This window comes from Micropterus dolomieu, linkage group LG19 (genome assembly GCF_021292245.1).
Source record: "Micropterus dolomieu isolate WLL.071019.BEF.003 ecotype Adirondacks linkage group LG19, ASM2129224v1, whole genome shotgun sequence".
Classification (NCBI taxonomy): Eukaryota; Metazoa; Chordata; class Actinopteri; order Centrarchiformes; family Centrarchidae; genus Micropterus; species Micropterus dolomieu.
The window spans coordinates 23,320,970-23,339,891 of NC_060168.1; positions in this window are offsets into that span (position 1 = coordinate 23,320,970).

Below are 18,922 nucleotides of genomic sequence, written 5' to 3' on the forward strand. Positions count from 1 at the left end.
TGGATACCATATTGTGCCAGACAGATTTTACTTTAACAAGAGAGTATTAATATACTCCTTTGTCTGTTTTATTATTTATTTAATTATGTATTGAATTGTCACCGGGGAGCACAGAGAAAGGACAACACCTGTGAGAGAAGGGGGATGGAATGTGGGGACAACAGGGAATAGCAGAGGGAAACACCAATTGCAGAAAGCAACGAAACCTGCAATAGAACAGAGAGGGGGGCTTGGGGAGGAGAAAAACAACAACAAACAAACTAACACAAAACAAAAACAAACAAACAATAAAAATAATAATAAAAGACAACCAGCCGAACAGCAGCAATAAACAGCTGACATAGTAAGACAACTAACAGAAAAATGAAAACAAACAGTTATGCACAATAAATAAGCAACACAGCACAGCCATGAGTCTGTATGTGTGTGTACATGTGTGTGCGCATAAGCCTGTTAAAGAATGTAGTTGTCAGTGAGAGTGGGACGCCACGACTGTGCCACACCGACCCCAGCAACAGGCAGGCAAGAACCCCAGTAGCCAATAGGGGTGGGAGAAAAAAATAAAATATATATATATATATGACTCCCGATGCAAACGCGGAAGACCCCGACCCAACCAACAGACGCCCAAAAAATAACAAATAAAAACGACCATCCAAATGCCAGTTGACAACGCAATGTCGACGGAACGCAAGAGGCGTAACCCGCGGAAGAGCAGCGCCTGGACCGACTGCGGCACGCAAACAACATAGACCAGTGCTCCCCCCCCACCCAGCACCCAACCGCCGCACAGCGAACAACTAAAACGCCCAAATGCCACGCAATCCTCAACATCAATGCACAAGTGACGAGCCCAATGCACGCACTGCGCGAGCACGGCGACACCCCAGGCCGCCGTGCAACACCAGCCAGACCAGCAACGAGGCAAAATCAACTAGCTCAGCTGCATGCCACCACCAACCCACCCACCCGTCAAGGGCCGAGAACTCCAGGCACAAGCCCAGAATAAACCGGAGCACAGCCCTGCCCCGCACCCACACTGCACATCCCGAAAACTAACTTTATACTTAAGCATCCAGAGGGGTCCAACAACTGGCCAACAGAGAAATGGGGAAGCATGGATCTGAGGCCAACAAAGCAAACCAGGGACGCAAACTGGTCCCTCCAAGCCAACGAGGAAATGCCTCCCCCGGACTCCAATGCACAAACTAAACACCAAGTAGCCAAAACAACAGTCTTGACAAATTACCGTATTATATAACTAAGGTGTTTAACATCATTGTCACTTTTTCATACTAATAATAATACACTTTATTTCTTTAGCATCTTCCAAAACCAGAGTTGTTTATACCAGAGGTGCTTCACAAAATACCATACAAGAAAATAATAGAGAAAAAATTTAAAGAACATCATACAAAGAAATTGAACAGGTGGGTTTTTTTTAAAGCTTTTTGACCTGAGGCACTCACTCAGCTGATCTTATATCGAGGGAAAGTTTGTTCCACAGCATTGGAGCTAAAACAGTAAAAGCATGATCCCCCTTTGTTTTAAGCCTGGGCCGTGGAACTTTGAACAACATTTACTTCTGTGATCTGAGGATCTCGGAGCAGAATAAGGGGTTAAGAGTTCTGAAATGTAAAGCGGAGCAAGACCATGTAGGGATTTAAATGTAATCAATAGAATCTTAAATTGAATTCTGTAACAAATGCGGAGCCACTGTAATCCAGCCAGGACTTGAGTAATGTGTTTCCTATGTCGAGTGTTTGGGAGAAGTCTTGCTGCTGCATTCTGCAACAAATGTAGATGGGCAACTCCTGAATTGTTTAGGCAAGAAAATAAGGAATTACAAAGTTCTTAATCTCTGTACTTGGGGAGCTTTGGTTTGACTTCTGATTTCTGATTTGTAAACAGCAGAATTGGACAAGACTCCTAATATGCTGATTGAAGTTGAGGCACTGATCAAAAACAACTCTCAAGTTTCTAGCTGAATGTTTGGTGTAAGTTGTTAGCTGTCCAAGGTCATGGGGTGATGCTGATCGAAATATGATACACAAGTTCAATAAGCAGAGACAAATAAAATACTTTTGTAGAGCATGAGCTGTTTGTAAATTAAATCAGTTACAGATGAACACGACACGTTCAGTTGTGCTCTCTTCAAAGGGAGCAACTATGGCGCTAAGCAAGTATTTGTAAGAATCTTGTTCCAAAACCTTGATAAAAATTTATTTAAGCTTGGGATTAATTATTGATGCTAACTTGACCAACACATTTCTTGTTGGACTCTGTTCTTCCTTTTTGCATTATTTAGCATGTAAATAAGGAGTCAGTTTTCACGTTGGGATGGTTTTCTGGTCACAAACAATTAGACTTCTACCCATTAAATACTGGACTCGCTTGAATTGTTGTCAAACCCTGATATTATTCCTTAGACCATTTCAGCCTTTGTTATTCTGTTTTTGATGAGATCCATTTGTTATGTCTGGGCATCTGCTTTGCAGCGTGGAGCCTCTGCCAGCTTTCAAGCAGACGTCTGCTTCTGGCACTGGGTTGTTGGTTCCTTGAGTGAATGAAAGCATGACGGTGCCTGTCATGTCTTAAATGTGTCAGCGGGGACTCATTAACTAAACAAATCTGTGCCATCGCCCCACAGTCCAACAAGAGTTCCAGCCTCAGTGAACGAAAGGAATTGTAAACAAAGGACCAACTGGTCTCGTAAACAGACCCTCTCTAAAGATGGATGGAAAATTACCTTCTCCTTCTTATCTCGCCCAAGTGTGAGGTGATCACTATCCAGATCCTGGATGTACAATCTAGGATATATATATGGCAGAACAATGCCACTTTCAACTACTTTTACTTCAGAGCTGTTTTTCATAAAGTGAGTGAAACACGGTGCAGGACGCCTCCTGTCCATCACTATTCCTCTCTCTTTATGAGGTTGAGTTGCATTCTCAACTAATACTGCTCATAATAAGTTATATCTTTGTTTGTTTTTTAGTGACACCACAGAAGAAGCAGTCAAGTGCTGCATGGCCTGCTGTCACTCAAAGGACTTTTATTTTCCCAAGATTGAAGATGGAGGATGACATCACCAAAACTGTCCAAGAAGACCTGTCAGCCCATATGACTTTTCTTCATGTTATTATATTATATTCATGTTTCTAATAAATCAGTATGCAAAACAAAAATGACTATTAAAAGGCAACACTATATGTTTTCTTTCTGAAGCGAAGGTGTGAAAGAGACTCCTTTCAGAGATCATTTTTTAGCTTCTTATCCAGTCAACAGCCCATCAGTCTCACAGCTCTCTGTTCATATTGCAGTATGAAGAATCATTTGATACAAGTACAAAACTACTAAATCAAGACTAGGGAAATTTCTGTGGGGCATTTTGATACCATTGGTGAGATTTAACCCATCTAATCAGTGGTAGAAAGTAACTAAGTAAAGGATCTGAGTACTTCTTCTACCACTGCCTTCAATATTCAGCCACAGTGTAACTGGTGTGAATCCTTATAGAACTACTGTTTCCCCTAAAACGAAACAATTTGGTAAGGAAAGAGGACAATCAGAGGTGAGCATTTTGTACAAAACATGCTTTTCCACTACCTACAAAAATCCTCTGCTCTCAGTTGGAAGTAAATAAGTAGATCCTTCTTGCTTCCCAGTGAAAGGGATGAAGTACTTTATCACACAGATAAGAGTACAGACTGAGGCACAGCTACAGGAAAGGAAGGGAACCAGAGTCTTGCTTGTGAAGTATGGATTAGTTCTGGTAAAGTTAGTATGATTAATACAATGCTGGGGAGCTGGTGCGGAGTCAGTTCCTCTGCGCCTCGCTGGGTTGCTGTTTTCCTGCTGTGCAACCAGGCAAGATGAATGGACTCAGATGTGTCGTGGTGTTGAATTTTCCTTCTCCATTACAGTGTACGCATGTTGACTTTCTCCGGTAATTTTGTGCTCATGGAGGGGGTCCTCTGATCTGTGCTTGAAACGGGTTTCTGGCCTCACCACTCAATATTCAGGACTCATCTGTGATTCATCTTTCTGACAAAGAGCAACTGTGTAAATTATAAAATATAAGACTAAGAAAGTAGAGCACTCTCTAAAGCTTTTCCTAACATGTTTTGACTTTGTGCTTGTTGTATCTGATACGAAATGACATACATTATAATGATATGTTGAATCCTAAACGTTTTGTTACAACTCACTTCCCATCTTGTAAATTTGCTGTAAAACTCAAAAATCAAATCATCTCTTGGCACGCTCTGTAGCTTTAAACCAGATAACTTAAGCCTAAAACCTATGAAAATTTTCATATCCTGCAGTTCTTTAATAGTGTTTCATTTTCAAAGCAGAGTAAATGTAATATAAGTTATATCCTCTTCTCGGGGTAAATTTCCATGTTTAATGAAATTTGTGCTCTTGGGAAGACATTATGGTTCTTACTGGAGCTACAGTGTGTATTTGCCCCACTTTCGTGTATAAGCTTAAATCTGAACATGCACTCTATAGCCAGAAATAGCCATTAATAATCATTACACATGCATTACTTCAGGCTTGTTAGAAGTCCTATAAAGGAATGCTTGTACGTAAGAAGGAATGAAAAATCTCAGTGGCATATGTACTAAGAAAATTGCCATTTTGGCTTTGATGAATGGATGCTGCTGATGTTGTTTTGTGTGGGCTCCTTTCATCCTGCGCTGCCTTTAGAAAAGTACCTTTACACCTGCCAATAATTCAGCATGGACCACTGTGATTTTAGAAGGTTTTCTTTGCCATATGGCATTGTATTGTTCTCTTCTGCTTTTCCACATAGTAGAATGTGCTGTGGACAGGTGTATCTGAGCATAATATGCCTTTAACAGAAACTTTCAAAAAAAGCGCCTTGTGTATGCTACAGCTGCTTCAGCATCCTTCTGAATTGTGCTCATACTTGAGATGTTAAATTGTATGGTGGTGACAGTAATGCACAAAGAAGCATAGCAATGTTCCAAGAAAAGCTAGCAAGATGAATAAAAACAATGAAGGGTTTAAAATATTATAAATATTTGCTTTGCAACTGCTTTATGAGGAAGGACTTACATTTTAACATGTACAAGAAAACTCCAAAGGGCACCTATAAGGTCTCCACATCCCACTTCTCACTACTTGTGTGTCTGTAATGGTGACCTGTAATGTGCCAGGGACTGGCTTCCCTGTCCTATCTACCAGTACCAACAATAAATGTGTTTGTACTTGACAATGACGATTTTATACATGAAAGTGAACCTGGAACTATTCATTGTCAGTTGAAGGGTTGGATGTGACTTTTTCCTTTCCAGTCCATAGAAAGAAAATTAGTGCGTGGCTGAATATCTACAGTATTTTTAAGAACTTTATCACAGGTGTGATTAACCTTTTGTGCTCCTCTGGGCCAGCATCACAGGAGACCTTGAAGATCAGTTTCCCAACTAAGTCAAAAAAAAATTTTATTGGATGTATGGATGTTTAAATTTTTGTCACAACAGATGCTTATTTTTGTTCCCAAAGCCACACGTCTGTTGGGTTGGGCCATTATTGGGCTGATATCATGTACTGTAGTCTGATCTCAGTATTAGCCTTCATTAACATCTATGAGCCTAGTTAGCATACTGACTGCCCAGTTTGGATTAGTTTGGCAAACAGTGCCTGATACACACACATTGAAAATGATGATAGAGAGTAATGAAGAGCATGTGTTTCAGAGGTCCCAACAGATTAGTGAGTAAAATTACAAAACTGGTAGAGATTCTGAACATTGAGCATCAAACCGGAAGTCAGACTTTCATGTTTGTAATACACAAAGCGCTTGTGCAGATGCCTGAAAATTTATCCTTGTACATAAAAATCCTGTATTCCACTATAAATGTTTCCTGCTATTAAGAGAAATGGTTTACACTTTTACTATTATAATTAAAAGCTCTTGGGTCCTCCTCTTAACTGAGACAAAAGCTTTAAAGTCCTGTCTTCTCCCATGACAATCTTATTTTTACAGTTTCCTCTCATTATATTAAATGGGCTTTTGTGCAATATGTTTCTCTGAACCACCATCAATGTTAATAGCAACAACAGTGAAATGCTTTGACATTTTCCTCATGAGATATCTAGCTATGAAAAAACATCTCTGGTAAAACACTGTCAATCTCACAACTTGTACTTCTGGCCAGTTACTCACAGGAAGGAAACTTGTTTGGAGTCAGGACCTTGACAACACTGCTTGTATTCCTCCTGTAGGCTATTATTCACTGTGACAACTAGCTACATCTAATGAACAACTTTGGCCTTGTGTTGGAGCTAAAGCTAGGCCTGTCCTAATTTGAGATAAAGATGGGTTATTGATTAGTGGTCCTAAACCATTAGTTCTCTGTTGGATTTCTGGTATACAACAAATACGATGGGCAGGATGCTGAGGCTGTGAGAAGAAAGGCAGAGAGAACAAGGATGGTGTGGATAAATTGGACAGGTCTGCTGATCAGCAGAAGTGAAAAGTTAATTATTTTCACACATTTAAAACAGTTGTGCTTTACAAAGTAACACTACAAAGGGGATCAATGAGAGGTAAATAGAAACAAGATGAAAAGTCTTACAGCCATGCTAGCCCAAGATATTGCCTGTCATGTATTAGCATTACGTTTGAGTCACAGAGGTTAGCATTCGTTTCTCTGGAGAAAAAAAGTATGATTACCTCGGCTTAGCTCTCAAATGTAATGCTAATGCTAGTACACGAAAGACACAAACTAGGGCTACAGCCATACCAGCGGCTCTGCGAGGCTGTATTCAGGCACAGTAGTGCTTGAGCTAAATACTAATGTCAGAAAGCTAATATGCTCACAATGACAATGCCAGGGCTGCCAACTTTTCAATTTAGTTTGGAGTTTGGATCATTTTAGGCTTTCTGTGTCATATCCCACCGCAGGGGTCGGGGTCATTACTCTTTAATCCTCAGGAATTTTGTTTTAAATGTTCAACAGCCAACATGTATGTGTAGATGAAAAGCCAAGTCAATAATCATGGTCAGATCAGTGTGATCAATATATTTGCCAACCTCCAGACAAGATAGCCTTAATTTTGACCAAACCTAACCATGTATTGGGGAGTCTTCCCCCCAGAATCTGTGTCAAACCAGAGACTGTATTTCTTTTAATTCTAGAGAATGTATGGAATATTAAAGTTCATAATAAGCAAGACCGCAGGTTTTCCTTTAGGAATGGATGAGCCAATTAATTAGGTGGGGGGCCGGGTGGCCCTCTCCTGGCAAATATTTAGCATTTAACACTTAATTTCCTGCATTCTGGTGAAATATTCTACACCAATTCCTATCTTTTCTGCATCAATTTATCAATTTGTGTTATTAAGCTATGTCAACGGAAACACAAAACTCAGAAGGTGACAATTTAAAATAAATGTACCAGAATATAATCCAGTAGGTATTTGGCTTTCAAGCATTCTGTATTTCTTTTTCTTTCATGATTTAGTCTTCTCTCCTCTTTGTTTCTTTGTTTGGGGAAGTTCCTCTGTAAATGCGGCACCTTTTCACCTCAAGGATAAATTAATTCATTTTAGTTCAGTTAGAAACTCAGAAAGATTTTTTTTAGAGAACATAATCATTTAATCACAACTCACAATATTTTTCAAAATCTCCCCACCCTATAATCTGCTGTTCATTCCTTGCTCTGCTGATATGATAGAATCCCAGACAGACAGACACAGAACCTGTTTGGGACTGTAGGCCTATAAGTTAGATACCTGTGCAAAACGAAACTAGATGAAAACACTTCACCACAAATCCTCACGTTAACTTCAGCAGCTCTGTGCAGCTCACATTCCCAACAGAGGAAGGCTGTGGTTCAGATACCTGAATCACACCTGTCCTGATTACAAACGGGTCTGCCACTCACTGCACGAGAGTGGGTTCGCTTGATTCCTGTCACAGCGTCCAGCCGGTGTCGCATCAATTGACTGGAGTGTAATCGCACAGAGTCGACGCTACCAGTTATAGGCTACATTAGTTTGAGACGAGCGTGAGAAAACTGATGTATGGCGTGAGGGCGTGTGAAAAGTGTAAAGTGCGTGAGAGTTGGCAGCTCTGACAATGCTATCAGGCTGATGATTAGCGGGTATATGGTACGTCATGTGAATATGGTAACATTTGCTTAGCACTTAAGAGCTAAGGAGCAACTGAGGCTGATGAGAATGTCATTAGTTTTGCACGTATTCAGTCATCAACCAAAGTACTGAACAAATTAAAATGTTGACTTTATGATGATGCTGCTTTAAGGAAAGTCAGGGAATCATTAAAGTCACTGTCCAGGCACCAAACTTGGATATTTCAATAGACCAAAGTGGTGGACTGACCATTAACTAGCAAGGCCAAAAAATGCATAATAAAAAGAGCTCCCAATAATTCACATGCTGTGCCTTCATTAAGGGTCCAAAACCTAAGCTGGAATGTACCAGATGGAAAACAAGCCAAAACCTTAAATGCCATTCATCAATCAGATTGCTTTGTTTTCTTACTGTGGGGCCACCTCTCTGCATACTAAACTCAATAGTTTTATTGAAAACAAAAAATGTGCTGCCACTGCAGAAGAGATGCCATTCTTGAACCTACAGACAGTTTTCACTCATGTGTAAAGTGTCATTTTTTAGTTATGATAGTGGAGAGAGCTTTGTGGAACTTGTGACCTCTCCTTGTGTGCTGGAATACGTTAGCAGCGAATTAATGATGCCTGATTATAATAACTGTATAAATCCAATAATTCTCGTCATCATTAGATTATCTTGTACTCTCCATTCAATCTGCCTCTGGTAGCTTTTTGTATTTCTTCCAGGTAATTTATAGTCGCTCCCAAGCCTGGGAGCTGTCTCTGGTGCACAAGCTTCTGCAACATTCAGCTAGAAGGTTGTATTTGGTGATGCAGCAGATTAAATTCAAAGAAATCCTTTGTTTTTTTTTGTCTGCGGTTAAGACAAAACTGTGACCCTTGTTAACCACTTGTCTCAGTGCCCTTGAACTGGTGGCAGTGTAGATAAATTGGAGTTCCAGGGTTCATATATTCTAAAGATGGGTTCAAGAGAAAGCTGAAGAGATATAAGAAGTGTGTGTGTGGTTGTATGTGTGTCTGTGTTTGTGTTCACCGCTTAGGAGGTTAGGTTCCACCTCACCAGAGGCAGGTTCTCCAACAACAGGTGGATTGTCCAGATTGTACAACACAAAGAGGATTTTACTGGCAACATTTCTGCTTCACAACTGATAACGGTGTCATTGTCCCCTGTGAGGAGGTCTTTCCTTAGATCTGAGAAAAGCTCCTTCTCATCTATGTTAACCCCCGCAGCTTCATCTTTTATCCATTCCACTGCCTCAACAATATCTTGGAGGTTTTTAATCAGTTTTATATGCAGACATCAGGACTTGCTGCTGCACATTTGTTTTTGTTCCTGGCTGTGCGTCCATCTACAGCAGCTGATGTGGGTTCATCAAAATGTACCAGCATGTGGCACCAGATAAATAAATACAAAAAGCGCATACACCTCTGTGCCTCAAATCACACAAAAGTGAGAGCCCTTTTCAGTTTGGTAAAGAGAGCTATGCAAATACATGCAATCTGCTCCTTTGTTTAAAGGCCAACAGTCCAGAGATCAAAAACTGAGAGCACAAGCTGGGACTGTCTTTATTTTACTGCTCCGCAACTGTAGGCTCACAAAAGTGAGTGGAAAATTACAGGGTGCTAAGAGCGTTAACATTTCACTGAAAAACATATGACATGCTCCAGAACAATAACAGGCTCACATGCGTGGGCACAGCAGAGATTAAGGGAGATTGTTAGAGAGGGAAAGATGGTAAGAGGGATAGAGGGGATGAGACTTGGTTAGTGAGAGAGGGGGTGGCAATAAAGATCAAACGTGAAGTGGTGAAAAAATAGGGGTAGAAAAAGGGAGAATGAAATGAGTTCCTTGAGAGTGATTAGAGGACATTCTAACTGATGATGAGTATCTTTATTTATTTTTGCAACATTAAGTCTAATATCTTTCATCTCTTTTTCATCAGCTCTGATCCCTCCCATCCTTCACACTGCTGCCCCTAATCCTCGCCCTTCTGTAGATGATAATTTTTCCTTTGGCGCTTTCTGATGGATTCTGGAATGTATGCGCATGACGTCATCCTCATCGCCCTCTGTCTCTGTCGACTAATTGGACCCTGTCCTCTCTGTGGCCTTCAGGGACTCAGACATAATTAAAGCAGAGAGACGGGAAGTGTCGAGTTCAGGGCTGCTAACCACACCCTCTTAATTGGTGAGAGTGAGAGGTGGAGGGCAGGGCAGAGGGTGCCGGATTGGTCGGATTTGGATGCCTTGGTGGTTTCCTCTATCAGTTGTGACTGGCACTCGAATGTTGCGTGTAGAAGAAAGTAATGGTAATGAACACTGAGTGTGTCTGCTGCATAATTAACAGAGAATGAGCATTCTGAGCCATAAGCAAAGAGCCGATGTGGGTTCAAATAAGCTCATGTTCAGGATCAGGATGGTTATTTGCACATTTAAAGGATAATTCTGGTTTATTTTCAAAAGCATTTCTATCACTTACACTTATAACATTTTATACTCAAAAAGGTCCTGGAAACACATTTTCTCAATTGGATTTTTATTATGAGTAGTTGACAAACAATTTTCTGCCAAAGTTTAAGAAGGTTTTGGTTATTTCACATTAACAATTTGTATCTGTGCTGTTTTGTTTGCACTCTTCTCACTAGTATGGAGTGTGAGGCCCAGCTGAAAAAAGCTTCCTTGCACCAATAAGGATTAAGCAACATTTGTTTCAGAATCTGATGAGTTGTGAAGGGGATTTCTTATATTGTCAGCAGTGTTGGGAGTAATTATAGAAGTAACGCAATTACAGAAATATATTGCTTTTTGCTCTAACGCAGTAATATAACGCATTACTAATGAAATTTCTGTAATATTATACCTGTTATCATCTCAGTAATGCGTGTTAAACGCATTTTTACCTGAAATTAAGTGGTGTTTTGTTTTTTTATCTCTGAGTAAAAGCGTAACGTTATTTTCTATTGCTGGAATTTGAAGGTTGAGATTGTAGGCAGGGTTCAAACTCTGGGGGAACCAGGGAGAGCTTGGCTCCTCTTAGTGAGACGGTAGCTCCCCTGAAAACATGATTTGTGAAATTTTGGGGCGTCTCTAAAATATTGACAAAATGGATCATATATCATATCAATCAATTCTGATTATACATATAACTTTAACAATTTCCTTTGACTGATGTCAGTGCATCCTGACCGATCCTGTCGGAGTGACGGGAGATTTAAAAAATCAATGAAGTTTTGATACAGTACCTTGTGCGTAAATGTGCGCAATGTGTTTCTTAATTGGGAGACGATTCATGCTATTTCACCCATCCTCAACCCACTCGCTATTATTCAGAATGTTAATTTTTATTTTTATGACAAAGACCCACCTGATCTGCAGATATAACTGCGATCTGCACATCACTAGAACCCACCTACACAGCACATCTTACTATCTGAATAATACGCCCATTAAATAGCAGTAAAAGTAACTCAAAAGTAGCACAAAAGTTGTGTGAAGCATTACAATTCAGAGACAGCCATATTGTAATATAATTCATATTACTCTCAAATGACAGTAATTAGTAATCTAAAATGTATTACGTTTTGTAAGTAACTTGTCCAACACTGATCGTCAGGCCACTGAAAATTACAACTGAGTTTTAAAACTCAACAAAACAAAAAGATTTTCTAAGTTCAAAAAGTCGAGACACCTGCTTGATTTTTTTTTTTAAATCTCAGACAGTGGTGGTGTTATATGCTTCATAAAAATTATACTCCTTGATGCTGTTGTGAATACGCGATTAGTTCAAATGTCGGGAGGGATCTGCTTTGTTTTTATTAAAATTTTTTAAATAGCCTATATCCACAGCCTTTACAAAACAGCATCCTTTGGTCTGAGAGGCTGCAGTGTTTTGAGTTCGGCCGGTTGTTGACTTCTCGGGTTAATTATTGTTCCAGTAAAGTGGATTCATATCTAAAATGCTGCTGAACAGGTTCCCCGTCACTTTTAAGGATGGGGTGCGGTGGTTGAAAGTAATTTAAAGAGTAACGTGACTATTTACTTTTAATACCCAGTAATAAGTAAAGTAATATTGTTACTTTATAAATGAGTTACAAGTAAAAAGTAAGTTATTAAAATTTCTGAGTAATTTGCCCAATACTGCTGCTAGTCATGAAGACAGAGTGCTGCTTTCTGCCCCTAGTTGCACGGGCATCTCGTTGATGACGTTGGAGTAGTTGGTTTACTAGCCTGTAGTGATGGCAGGGCAGCCAGTTATCGCTACATTAGCTCGGACCTGCCACTGTTTGCTTCATAATGTTCAATTTAGATTTATTGTCTTTTACCAATACACAGCTTCTCCACTTCTCAGTAGTGATGGGAAAAGTCACTCTTTTGAAAGACTTGAGTCACCAAATCTCGTTCATTAAAATGAGCTAATCTTTTTTTGTGTCATTTCGTTCATTTTAACTAGGCTGGTTATTGCGGCGCTGCAGCCCTCTAGTGGGCGATTTAAAAGAAAACAGCGCAGTTCTCAAACACAGAAGGCTGCCTAGCTTGCTCTAACTGACAAAGTATAATGCACAAATTTACCTCTTGATCTTTCTCTGTCATGGTTCTATAAAGCCCCACGTAGCCACAACCAAATTCAAACCATGTAGAAAGCACAGAAATATGTTGTCAATATTCGATTAAGCCACTACTCCAGCTAAATCCGTCCATTTTCACAATCTTTCCTGAGTATACTACCAGACCAGCCATATCTATATAATTATATTTACTATCACTATATCTCTAAAGTGCTCATTCATACAGTAGCCTAACGCCTATCCATGAGTAAAATCTATATATTAACATCAGATTTACAGGGAATATATTGAAGTAATAAGCGTGACACACTAGATGAATAAAACGTATTCATCTTCTTATTCATTATTAAAATTTAACAAATTTAATAATAATCTCAAACACTGCAGGTTGTTCACCAGTGAGGAGCTGTGAAACAACAGCGCGGCTCTGTCGATAAATAAAAAGTAAAAGTTAAGTTGCGTTCTCTGGCGGACCGGATCAGCTGTTAATGGTTTAATGTCCGGGTCCGTTTGTTTTGGAGAGGAGACGACCTCTGTGGTAATTCAGCTCCCGGTAGCTCCCTGTCAGGGCTCTGAAGTGGACCCAGAACAACTCTCATCAGCTGTTAGCTGTAAACACTAGCAGGACGGTGCGGCTGTGTTAAAACTATAAGCACAACATCACTGCGCTTTAATAACGTTATGCTTTATTAAATGTCACAAAGTGATCAAAATAGATATTAGATATATGTCAGTCCACTGACTGTTACCTGACAACATACTTGCCTCTCATTCCCCGGTGCTGGCAGTAACTCAGCCTGCCGAGCGATGAGCGGTCAACGATTAGTTCATTCCTGCTCCACAGTAGCCGAGATGTCACGTGAAAAATGAACGACTCAAACCCAGAGACCCACAGTTATGAGTCCTGAACTAATCAATTCTGTTTCCTGTGCTGACGGAAACCTTGCAGCTGCTGTGTAACGAGTGAATGTAAGCGTCCAAGACTATTCACGCATGCGTGAAAATGAACAAATTATTCACTGAGACAACCCGTTCCTCCTGAGTCACATACAAGATTAGGTCAAATGAATGAAACGTTCTTTTAACGACACAACACTACCTCTCAGTTGCTGTAACTAACATGACCCACTTAATATATATAATATATAGTTACTTACTACGGTCTAACTGTTATAAAGTGTGACAACGATCTCATTTATTATATTCAGTCCAGCTCACTAAACGTTTCGTTATCATCCATTACATTTAACTTAGCTGTGCTGAGCTGTGGAAGATACACAGATAGTAAAGATAGTTGCTGAAAACCAGACAGGCGAGCTAACGATGTAGCACGTCGGCTAAATGAGTCGGGAACGTTGAAGTAACAGAGCCTGAACATGTCTGTGAGAAACGCCACAGCCTGCGTGCCGCTGTTTCTGCGTTTATTGCAGGATTTCTGTATGAAGTGGTTGTGTTTTGGGTTATGCTCGCTCATGAGTTCAAGTGAGCTCGCGTACGAGCACACACCTGAAAAATCCTTCTAATCAAAAATTTGCCTCAAAGAGGTTTACAATCTGATTAATTGATATGGACACTTTGGAACTCCCCATAAAATCCCTGTAACAGGGGGAAAATGGCAGAAATGTCAGTCAACCTGAGTCCCCACAAAATATATACACAAAATATATCCTTCGCCTTTGCTACGAGAGAAAGGTGAATGACATGCAACAAAGGTCCCAGGCCAGACATGAACCAGGGATGCTGTGTCACGGTGGGGGCCCCAAACCCTCGGCCATCTGGATGACCCCCAACAATGTTATTTCATTATAGCAGAGAAAAAGAGCCCTGTTTGGCTGTGTATTGAAGCTGTCAGTGTTCAGTCTTTCGCCATGACTGCTGCCAGTCCACTCACCTAAAAGGATGCTGTCATTTGGTGTTACTGTGGCTGTTGCTGTTCACATAGCATTCAAAAAGCCTCACCTCCACCACCGCATCCACCTGCAGTATCTGGTTCTACATTCTCCTAGAGAGAAAGTAATTATCGTCACTTCCCACTCCCTACTGTGCTGAGCTTGAGCCTAGATGCAAAATATCAACTTGTACATATTTCACATGTACATCACAATACATTCAAAGCTCAAAGTTGCACCAGCCAATCAGTCTATAAACTCTGATTGCTAATAAAATAATACATTTAGATAATAATTTTTCAACTTTGTGCTCTCTTCCAAATATATCTGGCCAAACTTTTACACTTGTTACACCTATCTTCTTACTATTCATGTTTCTTTCCCCATCTGACTTCGCCGTGGTCCCAGATCTGAGTAATTAACTTGGAGAGTACAATGTTATTCCCACATAGACAAAATTAAGACCTCAAGTTGTAATGAACCAGAGTTAGCTTTTAATCACAAGTATCTATCACCTCTCTTTTACTAACATGGTGTTTTTTTCTCAGCCTTGTCTTTAGCATGGTAAACACCGGATCTGTCAGCCTTGTGTTAATGTTGTCTACGGGCCAATGTATGTGATGCTTATCTGCACAGATGGCACATTTGGTGCCAGATATCATGACCAGCTAGCTGCACAATGCCGCTGCCAAAATGCATTAGAGTGCCCACTCACTGTCATGGACCTGTTGTGTTGTAGAACAGAATCCTTGTCGCATTTTAATGGGAATTTGGACTCCCTTGTGATGAAAATAATTTAATCTGCCGTCTTTGTTATATTGATTATGTTTTATGTTCAAGTGACCTCTAGACTCTGAGTGATTGTTTTAGGGCCTTGCTGTTGACAGGGATTCAACGATAGAGAGAGGTTAAGAGCTGTTATTATGTGCCCTGCATGAAACCCTTGCATCAATATTCAAGCTGGGGGGAAATCCTCTAGAGACCGGTTGGCCTCCGTGTAGATTTAATCCAATTTACCGAATGCTGCCACTGACAAAACGCCAATCTCTTTCCTCCCCCTCTGAGAAAATAAGTGACCTCAACACAAGGTTCCTGAAACATACAACACCTCAGCCACACTTTCTCCTTCTTGTTATCACTTCTCTCACTTTTCCCCAGTACATTACGTCACTCAAACTGGTAAATGCCAGCTCGTTCACCGAGACATTGTGGTGTTAATGAGGTGGGGCTCTGACAGGCTGGAGAATCGCCTCAACCTTCCCGGTCCAAATGATCACTCGCTAATCACTAATGAATGAGAAGGTATGGAGAGGAGTCACAGAACAGATGATGGGAAATAATGAGAATTAATGACGATACGGCATGAAGGACAGATAGCACAAAGAGAGAGTAGAAGAGAAAGTGGGAAAGAGTGAACAATACGACCACACCGATGCACAAGGGGAATAAAATGAAAAGCCAAAAAGACAAGTGTGTGGAGCTTACAACCATCTGCTCGCTGTCTTTTACTCACAGAGGCCAATGGAGTTGATGAAACCTCATCACCCTTCATATTTGTGGTTCCTGGCTTAGCTACAAAAAAAATTCACTGAATTCAAAATGGAGGATAAAAATGCCACTGCAGTTTGTAAAGGAACAGTTTGACATTGTGGGCAATTCCCTTGTATAGAGTGATTGTGAGAGAAGACTGATACCATTCTCAAGCCAGGATGGTAAATATGAATCAACAGCCAGAAGATGGTTAGCCTAGCATAGCATGAAGACTGGAAACAGTTAGTCTGGCTCTGTCCAAAGGTAACCCCACAAAAACAGTGAATGGCTATTTTTACTCTTTGAATTTTGTATGGATTGAACAAATGAGATATAACATGTTAATTAGTGAGCTTTAGAGATGCTGGTAGGTATTGTTACTTTTGCTCAGTAGCAGGCTAGCACCCCCCCCCTGTCAGTCTTCATGTTAAGCCAAGTTAATATTTTCTTGGCTGTAGTTTCAAAAACACACAAGCATAAAGAAATTTCCTAAAATATTCTTCAATTGTGCGTAACAATACATCATGATACACTATTTACTTTGCAAGGTACTTCGTGCTATGTGGGGCATTGCTCAACACAGAATGTACCATAGAAGACAAATCCTGAGTGTTTTCTGCTTTGAAAAGGATGTGAAGACGCTGTGAAGTTAGTGGAACCCAACTGTGATTTTAAAGCTTACGCCATTGTGAGACTACAATAAGACTTTATTTGATCTACACAACATTCAGAGAGAATATCCACATATACAAGATCTTGCAGCTATTTTATTATATAAATTTCCATTTTCAAAATCAGGTTGGCTTTTATGATGAAATGGTTATAACAATGGTGAGAGCACACCAGGAGGGTTTGATAAAGAGAGTAATTTATCATACTAGATGTGGGTTGGATATCAGTGGGTTGCTTCTATATAACAGAGTAAGTTACTCTTAATAATCAGTGTTCCCTAACTTAATTGAAAATGTAGATGGCACTTTCAGGATTGATCAGCTAATCCATATATTTTGCCTTAAGTTGGAATGAGCAGGGTCAAATTCATGCGTCTTTGAAGAAATGGCTACTGTGACGGTGTGTTTCTGTGATGGTAAAGATTTTTCCTCATTTCTGAAGGAAGTGGAAATGTTCTGGCAGGAATTACTCTGATTTATTACGCCCCTTCTTTCAAGCCGCCCAGTTAACTTTGCCATGGAGGAGTTGTTAATGCAGTGCTATCTTTAAAAGCCACAGAAGGTCTCCTGCATCTGCTAGGTATTATGTTAAATTAGCATTTGATTAAATGAATTTTCTGACTAAGCAAACCACGGAGAGCAAACCATTGTCTAAAATATGAAGAAATGCAAACATCATCCCCCAGGGACATGCAAATAAAAAAGAACAAACTGACTTTTATTAATTTCTACTGGGTGACAGAGGTAATTGAATTCAGTCTGGAAACCATTAAGATTATTTATGACTGCCTTTCTTCAGAGGAAACATGAGCAATGAAAAAGAGCCCTGTTTGGCTGTACATTTCTATACGACCACTAAAGGCCAATGCAGCCAACGCATGAGGCACATCTTGCTCACCCAGTGGGGGATTTAAAATCTCTTTTCCTTCTTGTTTTGTATAAAAATAGATTGTCTTAGGCTTCAAAACATCATTCAGAAAAAAAATACATGCTCTGATCTGCTTAGCGCTTGCATTCAACTATGTGTTTCTGTCAAGCAAGCTCAGTGACATCAGCATCAAATGATCAGTACTGCCGTTTAAATCTGGCACGTGCAACACTTTTACATTTATATCACAGTGCAAAACAGATTTAGCAGAATCAGAATCAGGTTTTTTTCCAAGTAGGTTTAAACGTTCAGGCAATATTGGTGCATAACAAGGTGCAAGGTACAAGGTAGATTTATTTGTCACATTATAACAGGTTGTAAAGTGAAAAGAGTAAAGTGAAAAGAGTTGAGTTTGTAACGCCCTTCTGCTACGTGGCAGACAATTTACAAAAATGTAAAAGCAATTATTAAAATGGTAAACAGAAAAAAATTATATTGAGTGGAGCAGTGCTGAGGATGAATTTGAGTTTAAAATTCTGATCGCTTGGGGGAATAAGCTTCTCTGTGGTCTGGTGGTGCGCAGGCAGTAACTTTTCTATCTCTTCCCAGATAAGGCAGCAGGGTGACCAGGGTGTGGCTGGGGTGGTTACTGTCCCTCAGTTTCCTTTGGGCTCTGCGTAGGCTCCTCACCTCACCGATATCACTGATGCTCTGGAGATAGGTACCAATGATCTTCTGAGCAGTTTTAATCACCTGCTGCAGAGCCCTCCGGTCCTGGGCCGTGCACTTCCCATGCCAGTTAGTGATGTTTTCAGTCAGGATGCTTTGCAGTTATGATATCATATATTCTATCATTAGATTATAATTACTCATGTAATAATTTAAAAGCAGGACTTTGCTGTTGTAATTAGTTGAGGTTGAACTATTTTATGTCAATGATTGCAATTATGGATGAATCCACTGATTATTTTCTCCATTAATCGATGGTAAAAATTTTGAAAGAAGTGAAAATTGCCCAGAGCCAGTGACACCTTCACAATGCTTGTTTTGTCAGTCCTGACCTCAAAATTATTAAAAAATACATTATTTATAAAAATAAATAATGTCAAAATATATAATAATCAAAGGGAAAAGTGGAAAATCTTCACATTTGTGAAGCTGGAACAATGAAATGTTTTTACATGAAAAATAACTTAAATGATTATTAAAATAGTTCAATCAATCAACATTTATTTCTATAGCGCTTTACAACAACCGTCAGGTATCCAAAGTG